Raw genomic sequence first — 24,029 nt, 5'->3', positions numbered from 1 at the left:
TGACGAAAAGATCGATGGTCAGGCCCAGGCCAAGCGGCCACCGAGTGACCCGGCTGAAATCTGAACCGAGGCTGTCCTAAGAGCCAGACCAAACATTCTACCAGGGCGAGCGGCCGACGGGCAGAGTGTTCTCCAGCGAAGCGTGTGCCATCGTTACTCAACCGGTGCCTTTTCTTTCCTGTCATTTATGGTATTTGGATTTTGACCCAGAACCACCGGCAGAAGGTATTCGAGTGAGTGCCAAACTCAGCAGAAAGAAACGCTCGGACAGAAAAAGAAGATAAAAACGGAAACACAACCAAAGACTGGCAGAAGCCCTTTGTCATAGTTTTATCACCTGAAAAGACGGAGATAATCGTTATTTACTAGAATGCAGGGGAAAAGGCTGAGGCTGGCACAGCCTGTGAAACCGTTGTGAGGAGTGAATAAACTCAGCACGCGTGAGGCCTGAGCTAGTGCCTGGCACACACTAATCAATCCACAGTTTCGATTTTCATCACAAGTATCATAATTATGATCAAGCGCTTCGGAACTGTCACCCACCAAAGCTAACGGGACTGACCGACAGCTGTTATGACTGGCAGCTGAAAGAAATTACGCGCATGTTCTGACTTCAGTAATACTAAAAAAAGGACAAGGACCGATTTCCACTCTGGGAGTAGAGTGCTCGTGTGACCCAGTGAAGAGAAACTTCCATGAGAACCAGCAGAGACACATGCGGGGCACCGGCCCCTCCCACGCACGTGCTGTTGGGGAGGGTGCCGGGGGCCGACGCCCCACTGTGGGGGTCTGTGTACATCTCTCATTTTTGGAGGGCGACTGATCACGCACTGTAAAACTTGAAACACAGGTACGCTTTGAGGAGAGCCCCTCTACACCTAGGAAGCTAAGCCGTGAGATGTGCCTGCAATCACAAACACACGGGGACAAGGACGTTTGCTACAAAGGTAATGACAAAACTGGAAACAACTAAATGACCAACGCCAGTTCAATAAGTCAGGCAACCTCCAATCTAGCTTAAAGCCGCTTCTGCACTAGGCTCTCTAATCTATGACAGGACTGGCCACCCGAGCTGCTGAAGCCAAAACCTAGAAGACAACTTTAACTCTTCTTCTCAAATCCTCTGGCAGATCTTACCATGGCAGCTTTCAAAACACAAATAAAAACTACTCGAATCCATGTCTGCCAAGTTGACAGGACTCCAGGAGCCTTACGCCCCGCCTCCAGGGTTAACCCCACGTCCACTGCTCCCTGCGGTGCATGCTGTATGTGGACACCATGGGGTCAGGCCCCACTCCCCCTCAGCCGTCCTCTCCAAGCTCTCCTCTGGGTCAGTGACACCCGCCTTTCATCTGGGGAGGCGGGAGGGCCCCTTAAGTATGACACACTCACTCCAGGTCTGGAGCCTTCATGGCAAAGGGTGTTCCGCCTAAACTGTCTCGTAACGGCCTCATCACTCAGGTCTCCTTCGGTGTCATCACTTCGGGGGGGGACTCCCCGACTCCCCGACCACAGGTGCTGTCTCGCAGAACCGTTAACAGACACCGTCAACGCCGCTGCCGTGGCTGGTTCTTTACAGCGGTCCTCGCTGTCTGAAATTCACTGGAAGGAACGCGCTGAGTTTTCGTCTCTCACCATTGTCACACTGGTTCAGAGAAGGCAAGGGCTTGGCCCCTCTCGTTTACCGCTGAATCCCCAGAATCTAGAATGCTCTTTGGCGTAAGCAAGTGCTTGATTCGTATCAGCTGGGTGACTATCGTGCGGTTTTCGAAAAAGAAATGAGATGGATGTGTATATGCTGCGACAGAGAAGCGTCCAAGGAAGACTGTCAAGAGACGAAAGCGAATCACGAAGCCACAGTCAGCCCTGGGACCACGCGGGTGCGAGCTGCGCGGGGCCAGTCACACACGCCTCCCCTTGCAGCTGACCCCGTGCAGTTCAAACCCGTGTTGTTCAAGGGTCAGCCGTTACTCCACTTTAGGTCTGAGGCTGGGGATCTGCGTGTGCAGAGCGGCAGCTGCTGCTGTCCATGGATGTGACGGTCACCTCCCCAACGCCGCATGCGGTTCAACGGTCAACTGCGCACACGAAAGGACCCCATCTTAGTAAAAATTAACGTGGGCGCGCTATGTTCAAACGGAAAAAGTACATGCATAGCCAAAGTCAAGAAGAATACTTTTAAAAGTCAATAGTAATTATCTCTAAAGTACGGGCTGGGGAAGAAGAGGTGGATGGGGACTTTCTGCTTTTTAAGTCATGCTCTCCTGAGCTACGGGACTATTGTCACCGGCACGTGCTGGGAACGGCCCAGCACACACGCGGGCGCTCTCTTTCTGAAACGCCCAGAACACCTCGCACGCAACATAAAGCTGCTATTTCATTTCTATTCTATTCCCACAAGCTAACGCACTCTGAAACACCAGGTCAACAAATCCGTGCATGTTAGTTTTTGGTCCGGTCCAGTTTAAGACCCGGAGGAGAATCTCTGGTTCAAACGGCAGATCAAACATACATGTTTATTTCCCTTCGATAAAAGACTATTTAAATAGTAGTAAAAAAATTTTTTTTAAGAACAAAATGATTATTTAAAAAATAAAATAAAATGGAGAGAGCTTTCTAAAGAAATCACGGGCTGGGGAGAGGGAAAACGAGAACCTGGTGAGAGGGTCGGCACCTTGGGGCACAGCAATGGACTCTTAAATGTCAGACTTCAAAAGAATAATTACCAGCTTCATGGTAAAATGTGCCAGTCAGTAATTCCCACCTAGAGCTCCCTGAGAATCCTTCCACTCATTCCTAAATCTGAATGATAACCCATGGGCAGATGTTTGATAAAAAGCCTCCAGTGTAAATAAGACAAAGATGAACAACAAAAATTATCCTAGAGCAAACAGGTAAGGGGGAGGGCGATGACTTTAAAGAAAACTCTTCTTAAAAATTTTAAAGTGATTCAAGGAGATTATGAATCCATATCTTGAATAAAAGGGTGCTGGGAGGTGGAGGGCAGGAGGAATTCTTGAAACTTTTCAATGTGTCTGCCAAAGGGAGATTACAGAGTCTGAGATAAAGCAGAGGAAATGCTCAGGGCAGAAGAGACAAAGGAGGGGTGGGATTCATTCCGGGCCGGCCAACAACTAAAAGGAGAAAGAGCAGAGAGATAACTAAAGCCTTAAGACGATATCCAAAAATTAAACAACATGAGTCTTTAGTTTAATAATGGAAAAAAACACACATCTAAACATCTTTGAGAAACTTCAATTTTGAAAAGGACAAAAAGAAGGCTCTATAGAACGCCCATGGAGGAAGACAAAACACATCGCCTTTGCACAGAGGAACCGTATCAGACTGTATCAGAATCAGACTGTATCAGACTTCTCAACCGCAGATACTACAAGGCTTTGGAGCAATGCCTTCAAAACCTTCAAAACTCTGCGGGGAAGTAACTTCCAACTTAGTTTGGCTTGAACGAAATTACACCAGTCAACTTATAAGGGCAAATGAAGTTTTTTCAGATATGCCAGGATTCGAAAATTTATCTGCCACATATTCTTCCCTAAAATTTCATGTGAGGGATGTACTGCATTAAAACAAGTAACTCGGGAAAAAAAAAAAAAAAGAAAGAAATCCAGTGAGGACAGGACCTAAGTGCAAAAGAAGCAGAGTCCTGCAGTAATGACAGGAACAGGTCCAGATAACATCAGGTCCCAACTAAAGAAAGAGGGGGCAGGAGAAGCCTGTCCTCGGGGAAGATACTCCTGAGCAGAAATAACAGTGATAAAAAACAAACCGCCTGGAAAGCTGGGAACAGAATAGTGAAAAATAAGGCAAAAGGCAATTACCCGCACGAAAACCAAGAAACGATACAGGAAAGGTGATCCTTGCCTCTGCTGTGGACATTATTTATATCATCACGATGACGCAGGAACTACCCATTGATTTCCAAACATTAAAACCAAGTCATAGGCCAAGCGTAGAGAAGCACGGTAAAGAGTAGGAATGTTCTCAGCCTTGACGACTAAGCCAAAATAGAAACGACTGACAAAGGTCATAGAGGAGAAAGGAAAGGTGGAAAGAAGCGGTACTGATATCCTCCATTTTATTACCTGAGAAATCAAAACTGACCATCTACACGAACTTGAAGAAACGGTCTCTCATATAACATAAACTGCAGAGAAACGAAAAGTCATACGCCTACTGGGGAAGTAGATGTCAGAGAGCCAAAGCTTCATTTATCAGAGCAGAAATCGATCCCAAATTGATAAACTCTAAAGTAACCTTATTTCGCCACAATACCGCAGGCAGAAACGAAGAAAAGTTTCCTTTGGAGAGTGGCCCTAGGGGGTAGGGAAGGGTTGGCGGCCTTCACCATCAGCATTCTGGGCCACGAGACGCCTTTCAACTATGCACATCTTTTACTTTGTGAAAGTTTTAAATGGACTAAAGAAAAAAAACCTCAAGCTATACTGATCCATAAACAATGCAGAACACATCCTGCCTAAATTTTCCCCACAATGGGAAAAGCTACTCTTCTTCCTAATATTCCCAAGTGTGAGGTTAAATAATATTTGAGGTTTCACAACCACCTGTAGAGGTATTTACAGACAATCGAAAACGTCAAGTTACAGTGTGTGTACACCACCATCATCAAAACTACTGGCCCATCACTCCCTATAGAAGTAAAACGGAACGACAATTTAGTTCACCGTGCTTCGACCAAGCCAAAACACCCACACATATCCATGGCTTCTCAACTTTAATACTTTACCGTAAATATGGAAATGCATCTTTAACTTTTTTTCCCTAGATGGCTTTAGGGTTCACTGGTGTTAGTGGTGCACACGACGGCATTCACCTCACTTCTCATTCCGTCTTTCCTTTGGACTTTTTACAAGACATGTTTTTCACGTATTTAGGTAATACGAACTTTATTATTTATTTTTTAATCTGTCAGAACCTGAAAGGGTAAAGATAGTTTTTCAAGTTTATACATAACACAAGATGCAACAGGAACAAGTTCTCCTTTATTACTATTCAAAACAGACAAACTTAGTTAAAACGAAGAATGCTTACGCAAGACTAGAGTAATAGGTTGGTAGCAAAACCAAATAAACATAAAGACCAAATAAACATAAAGACCAAATAAACATAAAGACCAAATAAACATAAAGACCAAATTCTAGGAGAAACATGTCTGATTTTAACCTATGATGGAAGATTCGAGTTAGATATGAAAAATGGTTATAGGAAAAATTTTAAGTAACCCATTAGTTTCACTCTCCAAAAAAAGGATTTTTTGATCTGGTTTTGCTTTTGTTTTTGTCTGTCTTGTTTGTGCCGTAGGAAGTGGCAGCTTCTTTACGGTAGGGAAAGGCTGAAGGGCAGTGCTGCACGTTATGGTTTCTAGTGTTTACCATTTTAACAACATTCTACTCAAAAAACAGAAGCCTTTCTAAAAAAATCTAAAAACAAAGTGGGATGTATTTCTTCGAAATGCAAATTATATGAGGACGCTTCCATGTGATGACGGCATTTTCCTTCAACAAGTGTCATCGATTCCAGTTAAACAACATGAACGAACGCATCTGTTCCCTGGAAGAACGGTGTAGACGCCACTTCACCATCAAGAGCCCAATGCCTGCGAGAGCCACAGGACGGATGCATCACACGCCACATTCCAGTCAAGTCACAGACCCACTTTCCCACTATCCATGAAAGAGAACGAAAAGCTAAGGGTCACTAAAAAATAATTTACCAAACTCCTCTCAAATTAAAAACAGGAAGCTACTGCATGATTTGACACTTCAGAAGCAAAGGGAAAACAATGGTTCCGTGTGCTTTAATAAGACGGTAGGTAGTTTAGAAAGAACACAGCTACCTCGCTAGGGGTCTAGATGTTAAAAATGTGCACAAAGAAACTATATAATTAGAACAATCATAATTATATGACAAATGTAACACTGAGATTGGAAGCAACAACTGTTTATTCTGAAATATACACTATCGAACGTTTAATCTTATTAATCTTGTTAGTGTACAATGTTTCCAAATCAATGATCCTTACAGAAAATAAAATATATCCTTCGGTATTTTTTTAACTTTAACTTTAGTGGCAGCCAAGAAGGATTTTATGCCCTGGGTTAAAAAAGATTTCTACTTATAAATTAGACACTGCTGCTTCAATATGTAATAAAAATTATTCTAGAAGAGATCGTTTATCACACATAACATATGCTACAAGGTTTTGTAAGAAAAAAGTGTAACATGTCACCTGAGGTCATATTAAATATTATATGTAATATACAAATGTATCTATTAAATATGTCTAAACGAGTTTATTTGGGAACATAATGAAGTTCACCCCATATTATCGTAGTTTTACTTAACAAAGAGAACGTGTATTTAATCCATCGAACTGTTTTAGCTTGAAACAAATTCTCTAAAACACATTAGCTACATAACAGACTTGTTAAAAAATTTCTTCGAATCTAATTAAAGTCTAATAGAGTACCAGAATCTCGACATATGTCAAATGTCAAATGCTAGTCACGGGACCAAATAATTTCTCTCTTTTTAAAAATTTTCCCATTACAACTGGGAATTAAACACACAAAAAGAAATACGTTGAAAATCCTCAAACCTGTAATGGAATACAAATTGTTTTTTCAGAGATTTCAAATTATATAAATATTTCGAAGTGTGTTAGAGTTTTATCATTTAAATATTTTACAAAAGCATCATCTATTCTTACGTAGACACACAATTTATATAGAATTGGAATCAAAATGGTAACTTGTTCTAGAATAGCTAATAACATGACTTAAGAAACTAAGTGAAAGATCTCGAGAACTAAGGGGCGGGGAGTAAAGACACAACTTTTTTCCCATTCCTCTTCTTCCAATCGACTTCCAAATCCATAATATGAGACTTTTATGATGATCTGTTCTTTCCTTATTTCCAAACCTAGATTTGATTCCACCACGAAAACGCCCGTCACAGCATCTAGTGCCATCATACTTCATGCTTTAATACACTTAAGTACATAATACAGAAATACAATACTTCTGTTAGTTTTGTCTGTTTATTTTTAACAGTCACGATCCAAGCCAAGTCACCCTCCGGAACCAGATGCAAAACTACGATCCTCTGAAAAGCAGCAGCTTCTTCCCTAAGGGCGTCTGGCCCCTCCCACTGCCACTTCTCCAGGCTGTACCTAAGGCCTCCAGGAAAACTGCTCCCGCCCTGGCATCAGCCATGTCGCCCGCGGGACGGGACGCTGTGCCGGGGTCAGAGCCCTTCCAGCTCCCCCGGCCACCCCCGGCCACCCCTGGCTGCCGGGCTCGCGGCTCCCGGCCAGGTCCGGCCAGCTGGACGCCACCGCTCAGGAGCCGAGCTGTCCCGAGGCTCCGGGGACCTCTGGCCACACACACCCAGCACCGACACACTCACAGACACACACTCCTGACCAGCGAGGGGCGGGGGGGACACGACCCAAGAAAGTGGATCCCAGTGTGGCGGGCGCCTCGAAGAGGCGGGGTGGACTGCGGCCGGCCCGGACCGGGACGTCTCCGCGCGGCCGCAGCAGCCCGGGGGCTCGCCCCTACGGCTGTGTCGCAGGCGCTCGATGGTCCACTTTAGTCCTTCACGTTACTTCGCGAAGTTTGGCTGGAACCGAGAACAGAAAACAAAAGGAAGCAAACACTTTTTGCATCCTTTGCATACAATGCTAAACCTTCTGCAACGGGAACGCGCCAAGCCCTTTCTCAGCAACCAGGAGATCAAAACAGACACGACCCACCAGAAACGGTCTTCAGAGTCTCCCAAAGCCTCCAACTCGGGTCTCACGCTCCCGAACCGCGCCCGAACCGGAGCCTGCCTTCCCGTTTAACAAAGGAATTTCTCATGAAAAACTCTACTTAAGATGCTGCAACCATTTCTGCCGAATTTTTCTTCTTTTATTTATAGATGTTTATCATGCTCTTTTCTTAATATAAGTATTTCAACCACCTTCTCCAAACCTCAAAACGAGCATCTGTAATTATGGAGAGCTGCCCTCCTGCTCAATAAACAAGCATGTCTGTTTCTCCTCCAACCGCCTAGCCCTCAGTGGAGCTGGCTGGCCAAGGGATTTCTAGTCCTGGCACTGAACAGATAAAAAGTAACATGCAACTGTCGCCTACTTCATTGTCCTAATAACCCAGCTTAGATGATAACTTAACAGTGGCCCTGGTTACCAGAGAATTCGTATTTCTAAATAAAGATGCAGTTGGAAAGGCAGTCAGTGCGTTGGGGAGGGGCCCACAGGATTAGAGCAGCATAAATGGGAGTCAAGTTCACGACTTTGTTTCTCGGAAGCCCAGGTCAAGAAATTTCCTTTTTCGGATCTGGCAGCGTGCGAAATCTTACCAATTCAGAACCTTGATTATAGATCATCCTCCTCCACGCAATAATCTCCAAATGTAAAGTTACAGCAACACCACTAAAAATCATAATAAAAAAGTTAAAGGAGTTAAGATTTAAGACGTAACCGAGAAAGCAGCCCTTCTACAAAGATGCTGACTGTCTGACATGCATGTATGCAGATGACCAGGAGAGGGATAAGACCAGGCTTTTAGGCCAGAAGAAAACAACTGAAAAACAGAAGTCTGTCCTTTTATTATGACAAAATTAAACAATGTCATTCCAAAGAATCGTCTATAGTGAACTATGAAACCATTTTAAATGGTTTTTAAAAGACAATGCGAAGTTTCTAGTTTTTATTTCCACTGCAATGTCACTGGCTACCAATATGAATAAAATTATACACACGTTTCAATCCTGAGATTTTTACTGTAATTAGATTAAATTTAGAAATTTGGAAAGTGTATGCAAAGCACGATGACTTGCCAATGGTGAAAACCACTTAATGAGATTTAAGAAAAATACTGTATTTGGAGAAATCATTTCTATTATTATCAATTGATAAACTTCCTTCACTTGATCACTTTTGGTTTTGTGCTCTTCCACCAAAGGACAAACTAAGATGTCGCACAATGGCTTATTCTGCATGACAGAACCTTGTCAGCAGCAGGAAGACTAATCAAGTGCTTTGGGCCTTAATTAACGTATCGCTTCCCCTCACCCACTCCACGGTTCCCTCACTTCCCCACAACTTCCGCTAAGATCCCAAACATCACCCACAAGGCAAGCTGAAGATACGTCAGGCGCAAAGCGGTCAAGCTCTTTGTGGAAGCACGGAGCTACTCCTCAGCGGCGGCCGCCACACACAGACACACACAGACACACACACACACACAGACACACATACACACACAGACACACACAGACACACACACACACCACCCACCACCCCCCAAAGGCAAGGAAGCAGAGAGAGAGAGAGACGCAGACACTAAATAAAGACACAGAACCACTGCGCGTTTAGGCAGCAGGTCGAGCTGGGCCTCTGAACGGGGAACCATTTTTCATTTAGGCTGTGAAGTAAGTTAACTTCTCAGTGTTTTCCCTGAGAAGAGAAGACTGGTTAGAGTCCCGAGTTGTTTCAAACAAATAAAAAAACGAGAACAAGATCGTGATTAAAACTTAAAGAAGTTTCTCCTCACAGTATTGTGCCCTACGAATTAGAGCATGGGACTGAACAAAAAAGACAAAATCAAATGTTTTGCCGTTCCAGAAAGCCGAAAATTCTAATCTGTTATCCTAATCTACTAATATTTTTAATTCTCTTTCTACTAAGAATTAACTAAAACCTGGAAGCATTTACGAGAAATAAGGGAAACCTAACTACACAAAGGATAATTTCTTGTACAGACAAAGGAGACAAAATACTTAAGAGTGAATGTCTTACTATGTTATATGAAGAGCTTAAATAACATGAAAAGGTTAAGAACGCCCTCCCCCCCAGTAAACTAGGGACAAAACATGATTGAGCAATTCACACGAAGTCAGATAAAGGTTCTAAAATACCACGCATAACAAAAGCTCAGTGGAACTGTCCTGACACACAGGGCTGTTGACATCATCATCTGATACAGCCCTCCTAGGGAGCCTTTTAAAACTGTAATAAAAACAAGAGTTCCTGTTTAACAGAAACTGACTGAGCAGCAGGCACTGTCCTAAAGGCTTTCTTTCTCCCGATCACCCTATGGCAGGGATTTTATCAACAACCCCATTTCACAGGTGAGTAAACAGAGAGATTAAATCGCTTATACCAAGTCCAACCACTAGAAAGGCACAGAGCCAGAATCTGAGACCCAACGATCAGACAGCAGAGGCCACTCGTCTCCACATATGTATCAAGAATCAAAATTCTTCTCTGAACCTAGGGACCCTGCCTCCAGAAATCTGTCATATAAAAATAATCCAAAATATAAGTACGACTATCTACAAAAATGTCTGCGGAACATTTTCCACGGTTAAGTCGTAAGCAAATATATGTACACACGTTACTAAGGAAAGTGAAGGAACCGGGTCTTCGGGGGACGTTTAAGTCGCTGTACTTGACAGAAAATCAAGCTCCTTTCAAAAATGTTTTGAAGATTAATATGGAAATTTTCTTTTACATATTAAAGGGTAAAGTGGGCTACAAAATCTATCTATGTATCTCTATCTATGTATACATGCCATCTTTAAAACAATAAAAACAGTATGCACGTGGAAAAAGGCGGAAAGAAAACAGATCAAAATAAGTGTCTATATTAGAGTGGTGTGAAAAGGAGTGAATTTTTATTTCTTTTTCTCCATGTTGCACATTTTCTGTAATAAAAGTGTAATTTTAAATAAAATTTAAGTGATCGAAATAACAGATTTCTACATTAGAAATCCACAAGTTATATGATAGCAGAAGAAATTCAAAAGACAATGTTTTGACATGTTTTATTAAGTAGAAAGATAATCTAGCTATATTTCAAAAATTTTAGTAAGGAATTGTATAATATAATCCCAGTCATGCTAATTTTAAACTAAACAAGTTCTATTTTAACCGAAGCTCAAATGAATGCCAATCTATCACCATTGGCCTGAAGACCTTGAAAGAAAATGGCCACATTTCACAGTAGCATCTTAATAACATAGGCAGGAAAAAGTTACCATAAACTGGATTTAGGATTCGAAAATACTACTAGACTGGGAAACAGAATGAGATACCATAAACAAACGTTTGATATGGAATTCTGGCAATAAGAAGAGCTTGGAGATATTCCTTTAAATGTGAAATAACCACTGAGTTCTCCACTCAGCATCGTGGCCAGCGGCAGCACTGGCAGGTACCAAGACTGTCGGGGCGCCGGTCACCCAGGCTGCCACTGCGATTCCTGCACAGCCCCGCTCCTTGTGAGGGGGCAGGTCCTTCCTTCCCCGGGCAGCGAGAACCAAAAGACACAGGGGTTCAAGAAGAAGGGTTCGGTGGCAGAGCGAAGGGGCATTAAGAAGCTAACGAGTGGGCTACGGCCCACTGATAAAGACAAAGGGAAAATAAAAGCAGAGAAATGAGGCCAGCAACAGAAAGGGAGAATAATTACTGATAGTTACCTGATCGCCCTTTAAGAAGTAAAAAAGCAAAAAAGAAAATAAATTAGAAAGCAAACCCGACAACAACGTGAACCTCGCACTCTGCAGGCTACGACGCTGAAACCACCGGCGCTCAGCCCTGGCCGCTCCGGCCCCCTGCACCCTGCACCCTGCGCCGCGGAGCGGCCCCCGAGATCGGGAACCTTTCCGTAGGAGCGGCCGCTCAACGCTGCGGCCTACGGACTGGCGCAAGTGCTTTCTTGCTAAGTGTACCTGAAGTACTAAAGTCTGCGACGTTTTCTTAAGAACGCATTAGGGCAGGTTGACGTTGCGCCCGCGGCAGCCTCAGCCCCACGCACCTGCGCGTCGACGAGCCCGCTGGGCGCAGCCGGGACGCTCGCTGGGGAAAGCTCGCTGCCCAGTCTGAGGGCACCCTCCCTGGGCAGCCGCTCGCGGGTGGCCCCGGCCGGAAGAGCGCCCAGGCTGCGTCTAGCCCGGCACCGTTCCCGCCAAGGACTCGGCCTCCGCCCCTTCCTCATCCAAGAGTGACCTGCAGGGAACACGTCATTTTAGAAGGAAGGTCCTTATTCTGGGGACCATGAACCCCTGCAAAACATTTGGATGAGCTTCGGGGGAATCACTGAATCCTCGCCTTTAAATTACGTAGAATCTGCGCAGCCATGTTCCTGTACACATTCTTCTGTGGAAAGTGGGGCTATGCCCAGAGATCTTTAACCCCAAAATGACTGAGAAACCCCCAAGATTTAATTAAAATCACACATGACTCCAGCCAGCTAGGCGGTTGGTCCTCTCTTCGTCCTCCTGCCAAATGCCTGCCGGGTCGAGGCTTTCAAAATGAACGAAGCGCTTGCTGTGCGTCAATGCCACTGTGAGCACTTCCCGTCCGTGAGTCTAACTCTCACGACGACCCTACGACACGATACTATCATCCCACTGAGCAGATGGAGCACGAGAAGGCACGTGGTCAACGTCACAGCTCTTCTGGTTCTAAAACTTCTCACAATAAAATACGGCTCATTTGCTTTTGTGCACGTTTCCCACCTACCTGATCTGTCGTCCCGTTTAACCTTCACCTGAGTCAGAGAGAAAAGATCCACCTCTGCTTGGCTGCCAAGTCGCAGACAGACACCCCCCACCCTCACCCCTCAGGAAAAGACCTTAAGTGCCGCAGAAGCTGGAGCAGGGGCCCTGGACATTCTGTCCCAGGCTCGAACTGGGTTTGCGATTCTTAAGGTAAGCACTGATCAGTAAAAAGCTACTTGTCTGCATATAGGAGTTCCTGAAGAATCTACAAAAAAATACCAAAACCGAATTTAGCACTATAACAGACTATAAGACTGATGTGTAAAAATCCACACACTACTTCAGGAGCTGAGCCCCACTGCGAAAGCCCACCGTAGCAACCCCCCAAATCACGTCGGCCTTATCATCTTTAAAAAATATCACCTGTGTTTCTATATACTAGCAACAATTTATAAATGAAATTTTTAAAAATCTCATAAACAGCATCAAAAAGAATACTTCAGAATAAATTTAACAAAAAGTCCCACGAGACCTGTACACTGAAAATTATAAGATATTGCTGAAAGAAATTAAAGACCAAAATAAAGAGAGATATGATTTCATGTACCGGAATAGTAAGGTATCGATCCTCTCAAAACTGATCTACTCGATGTGATCCCTATCAAAATCCCAATAGATTTTTTGGCAGAAACTGGCAAGCTGACTCTAAAATTTGTACGGAAATGCAAAGACCTATAATAGGCAAAACGATTCTAGAGAAGAACGAAGTTGTGGGAACTATACTACCTGATTACAGTAGGCCTATAGTAAGACAGTGTAGCACTGGCTAAGGACAGACACCCAGATACACGGAACAGAAGACAGTCCATAAAGAAATCCACACACGGAAGACCGAGTGATTTTTCAACAAAGATGCCATGACAATTCAATGAAGAAAAGACAATCTTTTCAACAAATGGTGCCGGAACAATTTTATTTTCACACGCAAATTAATTAACTTAGATCTTACCTCACTCCACGTACAAAACTTAACTCAAAACACTTATCGATGACCTTAATGTAAAACCTAACACTACAAAAGCTTCTAGAAGTAAACAGATCTTTCCAATCGTGGATTAGGCAAAGAGTTCCTAGATATGACACAGAAGTACAATCCATAAGAGAAAAAAATGATAAACTGGGTTTCACTAAAATTAGAAATGTTGGCATTTCAAAAAACACTATCAAAAAATAAAAATAAGCCACAGACCGGAAGAAAATACCTGCAAAACATATAACTCATAAAGGACTTATTTCGAAAATATATAAAGAAGTCTACGGCCATGCCGTCCTGAACGCGCCCGATCCCATCTGATCTCGGAAGCTAAGCAGGTCGGGCCTGGTCAGTACTTGCATGGGAGACCACCTAGGAAGACCAGGTGCTGTAGGCGTAAAAAATAAAAAAAAATAAGAGATTGTAAGCTGACAAGGTCCTTGCAATCTGTGAGGTCAACCAAGGGTTGCCTCGCCTAAAAAAATAAATAAAAATAAAAAATATATAAAGAAGACAAACTATGGAGATAGTTAAAAAAAAAAAAGAATGCAGCGGTTGCCAGGGGTTAGGAGGAGGGAGAGATCAAGAGTTGGAGCACAGAGAATTTTGGGGGCAGTGAAACTATTCTGTATTATAGTGATGGACACATGTGATTATACATTTGTCAAAACCCACAGAATGCACACCACCACGAGTGGCCCCTAATGTAACTATGGACTCTAGATGACAATGATGTGCCAAGGTAGGTTCATCAGTTGCAAGGAATGTACCACTCTAGTCGAGGATGCTGACAACAGGGGAAGCATTGCACGTGTGGGGGCGGGGTGGTGTGTGGGAAATCCCTGTAACCTTCCTCTGATTTTGCTGTGAACCCAAAACCACTCTAAAAAGAGTCTATTATATACACATATGTATGAAGAACTCTTGTGACTCAAATATAAGACACAGCCCTCCCCCTACACAAAAAAGGGAAAGATTTGAACTGGTATTTCACCAAATGAGATACAGAAATGATAAATAAGCATTTGGAAAGATGCTCCGTATCAGAAACCATTAGGGAAATGCAAATTAAAACCACAATGAGGTATCACTACACACCCAATAGAATGGCTAAAACCAAAACTGACAAGGCCAAGCACCAGCAAGGACGTGCAACTTCATCCCATGCTAATGAGGACGGACACCTGAAAAGTATCTGCCTGGAGAAATGAAAACCTCCATCCACAGACATGTAAGCAAATACGCATAGCAGCATCATTCGTAGTAGACAAAAAACTGGACACAACCCAAATGCCACCCACTGGAAAAGTGATAAGCAAAACTGGGCACCGTCCATACAAGGCAAAACTGCTCGGCAACCAAGAAACAAACAGCTGACACGGGCGACAACGTGGACAGACAGCGAACGGAGATGCTTTGCCAGGCACAGGTCGAATGTTTGCTGGTTAGTTCACAGCACCTAGGATAAGCAACGGTGACTGGCAAAGGCGGCCGTCACCTCCCGATCTGAAAGCGTAAGCTCAGGTGTCACACTTGCCGTCGGCGCTGCGTTTCCTAGTCCGTAAGCAGAAGATGCTGGCATGGGCGGCTGTGAGGCTCTTACTAGTTCTGGGGGCGGATAACTTGAAAATGAAAGCTGGGCAAGTATTATTTATTGATGGGAAAGAATATGGTCGATCGGTTTGGATTCTCATTCCGGTCCTGCGGTGCGGTACACAAATGGGGTACACACCCCCTCATGTGACCCTCCCCAGTGTTGCCAAGGTTCTTCTCCTAACCGAGAAACAGTGTTACTCTTCCGTTCAAAATGCAGCGGCTCCCTGTGGCCTCCAGGAAAATCAAAGTTCCCAGCTTGCTTGCTTTTTCTCAAGTCCTGGACTGCAGCTTCTCGTCCGTGTGTGTGTGTGTGCGCGCGTGCTTGCGTGCATTTTTTTTGCTTTACTGAGGTATAGCTGACAAATAAGACTGTAAGGCCTTTAAAGTGCGCATGCCTGGATGTGCGTACACACTGTGACAGGATGCTTCCCATCCAGTTAACTGATATGTCCATCACGTCACATGTTTATCTTTTCTTTTTTGTGAGAAACTTTAACTTCTACTCTCTCAGCAAATTTCAATTACAAAGCAGCGTTGCCGTCTATAATCACCACACAGTATATATATACATCAGCTCCTCAGACCTCCCTCATCTTATAGCTGAAGGCGGAACTGGAGTTTCTTAAAAAGCAAAGGCCAGACTCGAGGCACATCTGGATTCAGACCCTGACTCAGTCCCTTGCCAACTAAGTACCAAGTGATCGTCTTGAAACTTAGCTCTGTCATCTGTAGAGCTGAAACTAACGAGTCAACTGCAAGTGACTGTTTGTTAAAAGTCAGATGAGACAACCCTGGCCAGGGCCGGGGGCCTAACCCACGATGGCATGAACGAGTTCCTCATCCCCCTACCCCCCCAATTCTCTCATCAATTCAATTCTTCAAGACTCGACTCAGGTGTTTCCTTCCCTGCATTGCCCCGCCGAGCTCCCTCGGTGCTCTGCGGACGGACGGCCCTGAGGGTGAGTGCTGCGCTACGGTCTACACCGAACTGGCAGAAACCGAGGCCAAAGCGTGTGTCCCACTCGTCTCTCCGGGGCACAGAGCAGGGGGGTGCTCGGTGACACCCTCCTCGGGCGATCAGTGGGGAGCAAACGAGCAGCGTAATCCAGACTGAGGAAGAACACGCTTGAAGAAGTGGCTTTGGGGAAAAAAAAAAAGCTTTTAAGTCACTATCGTCTCGCTCGCCTTCCACAGCAACTTCAACATGACCTCTTCCCTCTCGTGTGGGTGGGAGAGAGGAAGGGCGCGAGAGCCAGGCTGGAGGAAGGAGCTAAGCCCTGTGCCTCCTCTGTTACTTCTGCCTCTGGACACTGTTTTCGTGTTTCGTAGGAGTGTGAGACACACCCCTTTATTCACATGCTGCAGCACGACAGTCTACCAGATGGTCACATTCAACTGCAGGTAACAAAACATACTCCGAAGACAAATAGGACTGTTTGGACTACAACAAATGCGGCCCTGTGTGATGTTCATTAGTGCTCTTCACCAAATGTTTCCAGCTCTCCCTCCAGGAAGAGGATTTCACTTCCCTGCCCCTTTAAAGTCAGGTGCTGCCACGTGACTTTCTCGGGCCAATGAAATGTAAACAGGTCTGACATGTGCCACTTTTGGAGCCTGCAGGAGCCAGAGCACAGCCTGCCTGCGTCAGTACCCGCGGGAGGACCGAGATGCCTCCCTCAGCCGGGCGTTCGTGTGGCGAAGCCCCGCGCCAGCCCACGATGAAACGGGCATGCGGCCTGGGCGACAAACAGACCCGTTGCCTCGGGCCACGGAGAACCCGGCTGCTCGTTAGCCCAGCGTGGTCCACGTACTCGGAAGGCCCGTGACGGGAGCACAGCGCTTCTCTACGCCACCCTCTGCCCTAATCGTGAGGATGATCTGCTCAGACTTGGGACTTGGGCTTATTAGAAACTTTTTAAGAATGGAATGAATTTTAGGATATTTTTTAAAAGTAAAAATAAAAAGAGTCCAAAGGTTAGCAAAATAATCGAATATGTTTGATGGGAAGGTTTCAACACTTAAGTAACCACATAAAAAAGGCTGAGGTGGACAGGGGTAGCATATAAACGACAGCATTGCTTTCGCTCCCCCATTTACCCCAAAACAAATACCTCTACTGCTTCCTCGCCTTGCTCAAATCAAAAACTGGGGACCTGGGTGCAACAGAGCACCATGAGCAGTCACAACCAGTCACCAGGGGCTGGCCCTCAAAACGAAATCTATCTGCCACGCCGAGTGGCCCCATCACTGTTCTGGACCGGCCTGAGGAGGCAAACCGGTCGCTCGAGGTGGTGAAGACCGCTGACTGCTCCTGCACCGTCCACTCCCGCCTCAGCGACAGCCTCTGAAGCTACTCTAGGCAGCAACGTACTCGGCTAAGGGACCACATTCCTAGATACGTGTGGCCATACGACTGAGTTCAGCCAGTCGCACAGGCGGAAGCACATGGTACTCCTCAGAAGGATGTTTTAAAGGAAGGAATCGGGCCTTAGTCTAGTCTTGGTGTCGACGGCACCGGGACCCTAATGGCCAGCATGAAATCTGACGGCAGAAGCCATGTCCTGGAAACATCGGCACGGTGACGTTAACGGAGTGAAATCCCTGATGACCTTCAGTGAAGTGCTCTCGTGCCTACCCTCCAGATTTGGATGTGAGACAAATAAACACTCCTATTCGAGTCACTATTATTTTGGAGTTTTCCTACCACATAGATAAACCCGATCAAGGCCCAGGAACAGAACCCAAGGATCCTGACCAGAGTCCATCATGACACGCTGACTACATGCGAAGTCTCTGTGTGAGTCAGAAAAGTGCAATCGCACCTTTTTGAAGGTTAATATTCATAATTATTTTATCTTTCCATTACATATATCTAATTATAGTCCAATCCACTGTGACGACTACATTTTTAAGCGCCATTTAAATTCCCAGTAATAAGACTCCATCGCGGCTCCAAAACACTCCAGGAAAGTGAGGGGCAGCTGGGAGGGAGGGGGCAGCGTCGCTGAACTATCTCAGGAAAAGAAGTTGGAAAGCGATGATTTTTATCATTCGCGACTCAAATATTTTTTGTTCTGAACGGTCCCTTAATTCACAAAACCACCACAGAATCTTACCAGATTAAAACACCCCCTTTTTACTTATTCGTAACTGTAATCTGGCCGGGCTCAGCTGGCCAGTTCGTCAGCTGCACTCCACAGGCGGCCCGCTCGGGGGAGCTCGGCGGGGACACTGGGGTCCCTGTGCATCTCTCTTTCCACGGAGTCTCAGAACGCCCCCCCCACACACACACACACACAGGGCCTCTGCAGCCCTGTACGACCCAGCTGCCTACACAGCGACTCTGGGCTCCCGAGCATGCCAAAGTGCGAGTCCCAGGCCTTCCTAAAACTAAGGCTCAAACCGGCACCACGTCATTTTTGCTGCGTTCCACTCATTAAAGTGAGTCACAGAGCTGGCCAAGGTACGTGGAGAGGGGACTACGCAATAGCATGACTCCAGTAGGTATGGCTGACTGGGGGTCCCCGATATGAGAGGGCACCTTTCCCCCTTTTATTTACCTGCCACCTTAATATGTGACCTCTAGCATGCTATAACCTCTCTAGGGCTCAGCTGTCTATAAAGTGAGGGTTAAATTAAATGTTCTTGGATTCTCATCTAGTTTTAACATCTTTAACTCTAAGTGCATGTGTCTGATGCAAGAAAAACGTAGCCATGACAGTACCCAAACGCTTCAACTCTGCCGGAATAATTCAGTGATGAACGCTTTAAGGTGAAGAACATGGTTATTCCTTAATGTGTTTCACATTGTTATTTTATATGCAACTGGGTGCTTACTCCAAATACATGTCACATGTTATCAGGATCCCGAAGGTCAGGAAATTAGGAAGGAGGATTTTTTTTGGCGAGACTCCACTAAAAGTTGGAATTAAGAACAAAACATTTAGACTCCACTATGACCATCAACTATGTTGCTTCTGATGTAAGTGTGTTACATTGAAATGTATAGATTAAAAGTGACTCAGCATAAAACACATGAGAAATCATCTCAAAACCACCTAATAAGTCTCATTTAGAGAAACCTACTCAAAGATCACTATGAAACATTCACAAGTTTGAGTAATAAAAAATTCTGAAAAGTTTCTGTAATAACATTACTATCTATGCAGCTCCTGGAGAATTGCTTGGGTTGTTTCTGCGTTACTCGTAATAAGCAGCATTCTATAGAGATTTCTGCTGACCTCGCTTATCTTTCTTTTCTCTTTATTAAGGACAGCTGTACAAAAAGGCCATCTTTACTGTCTCCCCCCACACCCCCCATAACTACGACATTATTGACATTATTTTATGCCATGCCATTTTCAGAGTGCGTTTGCTACCTCGTCACATGTAACTAACAAGTTCTATGACATTAGGCAAATGTTTGATTGATGATAGTGGCAATAACGATAACAGCGAATTCCTATAACAGCATCTCTTAATACGACTTAGTTTGTGCCAAACACTTCTAAATTCTACACGTACATAAATTCACAACAATTCTAAACCAGGTGTGCTAGATAGGATGCCCACTTTGCAGACTGGGCAACTAGAGCACAAAAAGTTAAGTAAATCCCCAAGGTCCAACAGTTAAGTTGTGGAACCAGGATTTGAACTGAGGCAATCTTAGCCCCGGGATCCGTGAGGTCCCCGGGATCCATGAGGTTCTCTCATTTGTGAAACAAGCCTACGGTTTTAAATTATAGTTGACCCTTGAACACAGGTTTGAACGGTGCGGGTCTACTTACTTATACCAGGTTTTCTCAATAAATACCGTAAATGTATTTTCTCTTATGATTTTCTTACTAACAGTTTTTCTCATTTATTTTAAAAATAGAGGGTATACTATGCCACACGTAACATACGAAATATATGTTATTGGCGAGGGTTCTGGTCAACAGTAGGTTATTGCTAGTTAAGTTTGGGGGGGGAGTCAAAAGTTATACAGATTTTGACTGCACAGGGGGTTGGCACCCCTAACCCCCACGCTGTTCAAGGGTCAACTGTACTGGCTTTTTAAAAACTGCATAATATAGCTACGAAAGATACACTCTCCAGAAGTATTAGTGCTTGTTCTGTATCCTTCCAAATCATTTTTTATGCACAAAATATACACATAGTTTGGTTTGGAGTGCTTTTTATAAAATAGTACTAAACTTACTGCTTTTGCAATTCTTGGAAAGCTTTTCCTCAAGTCAAAAACTGGGTCGCAGATATAGCCCTGCCTTGGGCACCCACAGGTCCACTCCGGCCTGATGAGAGCTACACGGGAGTCCGCTGGTGGGTTTCCCGCTGCTGCCGACTCTACTGTCTGACTCTTCTCTGCTGCCACGAGCATCTTGCACGTACACGTGCACTTGTCGGCTGGTGCTGGGACTTCGGTCTGGCTTCCTTTCTCATGTTTAGGGACTTTCTTGGCCCCCTCCCCCTCCCCACCACCTCCAAAAGGTAAGTAAGCGTCCTCACTTTTACTATTTTCCACACACTCTGCATATTCTCAGCGAGTTCTGGTAAACCACAGATTTAATCGCCTATCCTAAGTCCTAAACTCCACCCTACATCTCCAACACTCCCAAGAACGTCAAAATTCCTCCCCTGCGTTGACTGAAGTCTCTCCTCCTTTCCACCCGGACCACCCCACCCACCCTCTGTCTCGATTCACCTCGCGTCGACTACTGCAACAGCCTGTTCCCTCTGCCTCCAGGTGACTCCTCTTCATGTCATTCATCACCAGCGTGGATTTCCCAAAGCAGCCATCACCCAACCACCAAGTACAGAGTAAGTACCTACATCCGACTGCATGAGATGCTACATGGAAGACAAAGTTAGTTAGTAACACTCTGTCCCCAGGAAGACTGCAAATATCTGCTTTTATGACCTTAATTTACAAAATAAAATAACCTGAGCAACAAGAAGAGACTGAGCCCACGAGGTGTCATCCCAAACAGTATTATAGATCTTATAACTGAAAATACTTAAAAATCAAGAGATTTCACATAAAACTCTAAGTTCCTGGCCTTTGTTGGAAAACCAGAGTATCTAGAAACGTCTCACATGGCACCCATCAGCCAGAACTGTCTACAGCTGCACCTAGGCAAAGCACGAAGACCCCCAGGACTCTGCACGCTGTTTTCACTCACCAAGCTCCTCAATCAAAGGCCTTAAGTGTCAGCTGTCATTCAGGACCTTACCAGCTGCTCGCAAGTCATTTAAATTACCTACCTGGTCCCTGTAAACAATTTATAACCCCAGGACTACAAAGCCTGAACTCATTAGCCTGATGGTCGATGATCTTCACAGCTTGGCACCAACCCCCACATTAAGCCCCTTGTCCTAGTCACAGCCCGAGAAAAAACAGTTAACACTTCCCTCCTCAAAAATTTTATTCCCATAGCTACCCAACACTCCTCACTTTCTTCTCACTCTACTTGGCTAAACTGTAGCGATCCTTCGAGGTGTGACTCAGGTTCCGCTTCCTCCGCATCTCTGTGGACCCCTCTCGGCCACATCACGCCTTCCGCCAGAGCTCGCTGTCCACCCCGGCACATGACACACGCTCTTCGAATGACAAGTGCCCAATGAAAGATCTCACAAATTACAGAAGAGAATTTCTCAGACTTATACAATTTCGGCCTTTGTGCGCCCCACGTAGTTACTATGACAAAATTAACAGCAAAAACAAAGTCACGCAATTTTCCTATCTTTTCCATGAGGCCTTTTGTAGTGAAAGTACAAAAAGAGCTGTGTCATTCCTGCGTCTCCGAACTCGTGTTCTTAAGTTCTTCGAGTTCTGCAAATAGGGTGACACTTTCAATTACAAATTCGAGATCGGTCTACACTAACCACGGGCGTACTTTTACGCACCGGCCAGGACAGGAGAGAGAAAAGCCATCGTCCCCACTGCACTCGATGACTTCTGCCACTGACACTGCCACGAAGGGCGGGAAATAGCCACTTCAGCACGAACATAATAAGGAAAATTTTTCAAGAGAAAGGGATTATTAATCCACTCGTTGAAATTAAAAGAGGGACCAAAACAATAAAGAAAAAGAGAAACACAGACAGACAGACAGACACACACACACACACAGTGACTGGAAAGTTTCTCTTATACCAACCAGCTAAAAATTATGTTCCGTCCCGACCGCTTGTAGATGAAAAACTATCAGTTCCTACCAAAGGCACCTCACATCTCCCAAGGGCAAGCACACGGAGAGCGCGTCCGATGTTCTCCACCACCAAAAACGGACCCTTTTCGTTTTGGAAGGTCAGTGAGATTCCATGGAAGGCCCTCGGCAGTAACTGAGTGGCTCAAGGATACAAGGCTGGACAAGCACCGTCTGCCCCGAGGAAATCTGACTGTGCCTGGGGGAAAGGGTGCAGTTTTGCAAAAAGGTGGGGAAAAGGTAAAGGATCCAGCAGTGTGTCCTGTCCCTCTGCAAACTGACTACAAATCGACATGTTAGAATTAACTGAGATAATAGCAGAATGTACGGAATCGCTATTTTCAGAATGGGAAAATAAACTGTTTTGATACTTTTAAATTTACATGGAAATGGAATCCGAGTTTATCAAGTTCACATATTAATAACCAATATACTGAACAGAAAGTTGTATGTTCGACTAAAAACGCCATATTCTCCAAGACTAGAGATTCTATGAGTAAGACGAACAGGACCGGGATGACGGCTCCAGCGAGGTCAGGATGCAGAACCAGGCCTAACAGGTGAGAGAGGCTGCCACTCCTGGACCAGCTTTTCGAGTGAATGAAAACATTTCAGTGCCCGTTATGTGCCAGAGATCAATAATTACTGAGGATTTTCACTTTTCTAATTTCTTGGAAAATATAAAAAAATTACTGTCATAAAAAGTACAAATCTGCATTACCTCAAAGAGTATACATAATAGTGATATCTCTCAACTATAAACTCGTTTTATTAAACTGCATATATTACAGTGCACTAGGGTTTTTTAAATCACCTATTTCAAGTCCACGGCTATGGAAATGAGAAAATCTGTTGGAGGAGGGGCCTTACAAATATAGACTAGCAATAGCCACCTGCAGCATAGCCATTTTTTGCTGATCCCTTGTGTGACACCATTGGTTGTACCTAATTTTTCTACAGCAATAATGCTCAAGGTGGCCTTATAACGACAGTAATTGTGCCCTGAAAAAAGAGAGTGGTGCAAGGTGCAAAGAGTTTATTCAAAAAGGGTCAAGGATAGTGCCTCAGAAGTCCTGTCCCACCTGCTGTTTCTGCGCCACCCACTGCCCACCCCACCCCCAACCCATCCCGAATGAATGTCGACTTGGCCGACTTAAGAAATATGGCAGAATGTTTCTTTGGGTTCCCAATTTAGTAACGTGAATATATATTCTAAGGAAGAAAACTGAAAGCTTGAGGAAGTTTCCTTAACATTACAGAAGTGATTAGGAGTCTTGAACGTGCCTACTCTGTGACAAGAGCTTCTTCACCAAAGGGAAGACAGGTACCTCTGATAACGACCACGAGCTGCTCCAAATAACCAAGTAATTAGATGGTCTTTCCTGTTAAGTTTTAGACAAATATTAATTTCACAGTTCCACCTGACATTTGTACTACAGGAAATCCCTGGTCATATACCTACTTTCCAAACTCTTCCTCCAAGATTAATAGCTTCAGTTCAAAATTCTTGATTTTAGGTAGTAAACATAATTTCAAAATCATAAGTTAATGAAAGACTGGTAACTATACAACCTATGCTTTCTAATTTGACAAAATATAAAAATTAACATTATGAAATAAGAAAATGTTTAGTTTACCTAATTAGT

At 44.5% G+C, this 24,029-nt stretch overlaps 1 protein-coding gene and 1 non-coding gene across 2 annotated transcripts in view; one reads left to right on the top strand and one right to left on the bottom strand.

The window, feature by feature from the left end:
* Positions 1-24,029, bottom strand: part of KMT2C (lysine methyltransferase 2C) — a 208,530-nt gene that overhangs the window by 181,634 nt on the left and 2,867 nt on the right. The gene's annotated exons all lie outside the window — the stretch shown is intronic.
* On the top strand, positions 13,862-13,979 carry LOC120601592 (5S ribosomal RNA). Its single transcript, XR_005652484.1, has one exon. It is a non-coding gene; the product is annotated as a 5S ribosomal RNA (ribosomal RNA).

Source organism: Pteropus medius, unplaced genomic scaffold (genome assembly GCF_902729225.1).
Source record: "Pteropus medius unplaced genomic scaffold, Ma_sr-lr_union100, whole genome shotgun sequence".
Lineage (NCBI taxonomy): Eukaryota > Metazoa > Chordata > Mammalia > Chiroptera > Pteropodidae > Pteropus > Pteropus medius.
The sequence above is the reverse complement of the archived record's forward strand: the minus strand, read 5'-3'. Positions and strand labels throughout refer to the sequence as shown.